Raw genomic sequence first — 2,051 nt, 5'->3', positions numbered from 1 at the left:
TCTACACCAACCCATAAAGGAATACACCACGTTGTTTCCAACACTCTTGTTACCACACAACTTGAAGCCTTTTCTAAAAAATTCGAACAACTTGAAGCTGAACTATCAAAAACGAAGATCACTTGTGACACCTATGGAGGAACTCACAAGACAAGTTACTGCAAACAAGTCATTATGGCTATAGAAGAAGTCGATTTCATCGCCCGTCAGAACAACACTTTCAGCAACAACTACAATCCAGGATGAAGAAACCACCCGAACTTCAGTGGAAGGACGGAGGTAACATTCAACCCCTACCCGGATTCGAAAAAATATCGATGAATCAACCCTTCCAGCCTAAACCACAATTTCAAGATCAAAGTTCCAGTAGCCATCAAAATCCAAGCTACTCAAAAATTGAAGAAATGTTGATCTAAATCATGACCAAGACAAATGAAGCAGAAACGAAGGCCGACCTAAGAGCTGTTGATATCAGCGGGGTATTGTTAAAACATGAAGCTGACCTAAAAAGTCAACAAGCATCTCTACAGAATCTAGAAACTCAGATCAGACAATTGCCCGACAATTATCCTAAAGACCACTTGGCGCTCTCCCAAGTAACACAATCACCAACCCGAACGCGACAGCTAACGCTGTTACACTCAAAAGTGGTACAACCACCGTTGCCTCACCAACTTCAGAACCAGTTATGGAAAAAGAAACCACTGGCAAAGCGCGAGAAGTACTGATTCCAACTGGCACCATACAACCTAAGGATAAGTCAGAACTTATGTTCCGCCTATTCCCTACCCAGGGAGGACTGAAGCAGGAGAGATTGGAAGCACAGTACGAGAAGTTTTTAGAACTCTTCAAACAACTTCACATCTACATACCTTTTATCGAAGCCATCGCTCAAATGCCAAAATATGCCAAGTTCCTCAAAGAAGTGCTTACAAACAAGAGGAAACTGGAGGAACTATCGCATGTCACCCTAATTGAAGAATGTTCAGCCCAAAACAAGCTACCAACAAAAATGACCGATCCAGGGAGCTTAACTATCCTTTGTCTCATAGGAAATTTTCCTGTTAGCAATGACCTGGCCGACCTAGGAGCTAGTATCAACTTAATGCCATATGTAGTTTTTGAAAAACTAGGGATATGAGAACCAAAACCCACCCGCATGAGCATTCAGTTAGCCGACCGATCCGTTAAATATCCTTGAGGCAGTGTTGAAAACATGCTTGTCAAAATTGACAAATTTGTTTTCCCAGTAGATTTTGTAATTCTTGATATGGAGGAAGATAAAAGTGTACCTCTGATTTTAGGAAGACCCTTTTTAGCCACTGCAAAGGCTATCATTGATGTTTGCACCAGCAAACTCACACTAAGGGTTAATGACGAGGCTATCACTTTTGACATAGGAAAATCTATGCAACATCCGCAACATCACGATGACACATTGTACTGTGTAGACATCATCAATTCTATCGTGAGTTGCTATGTGCGGAAATCTTCAATCAACACACCATTAGAAACACAAATCTTAACTGATATAGACACCAAACTCATTTTAGAAAACGAAAATCTCAATACTAATGACAACAATCAAGAAACATCAGAAGTAGTATATGAGATAACTGTCACACCCCGACCAAAGGCGGCGGAACATGTCGGGGTGTAACGTATTGATTGGACAGTAGCTCAAAAGACACTAATTAAAGCGACAATAATTATTTAATTTATTAATATCAAAACGAGTACACAATTATAATAATCAAATCAATACATCATACTTCTTGGGTTTTAAATAATATCCTAAGGTAAAATTAATTTCTTCGATCTTGAACAATGTAAATTTCTTGTACCTGTAGCATGTATAAAAATAGAGTTTGTCAACACGAATGTTGGTGAGAGTACATAAGTTTTAATTGAGATATATATATAGATAAAAACCACAATTCATATGTAAATGATGAGTATTACAATTCATATGAAAATGTAAACAACTAAATAGATGTGGACCCGTTCTTATTGATACGAAATCAAAGTACTTGGGTAAGTGTATGATCATA

Source organism: Bidens hawaiensis, unplaced genomic scaffold, assembly GCF_021521415.1.
Source record: "Bidens hawaiensis isolate Kalapana, Puna unplaced genomic scaffold, B.hawaiensis_p1.1 tig00029085_1, whole genome shotgun sequence".
Lineage (NCBI taxonomy): Eukaryota > Viridiplantae > Streptophyta > Magnoliopsida > Asterales > Asteraceae > Bidens > Bidens hawaiensis.
The sequence above is the reverse complement of the archived record's forward strand: the minus strand, read 5'-3'. Positions refer to the sequence as shown.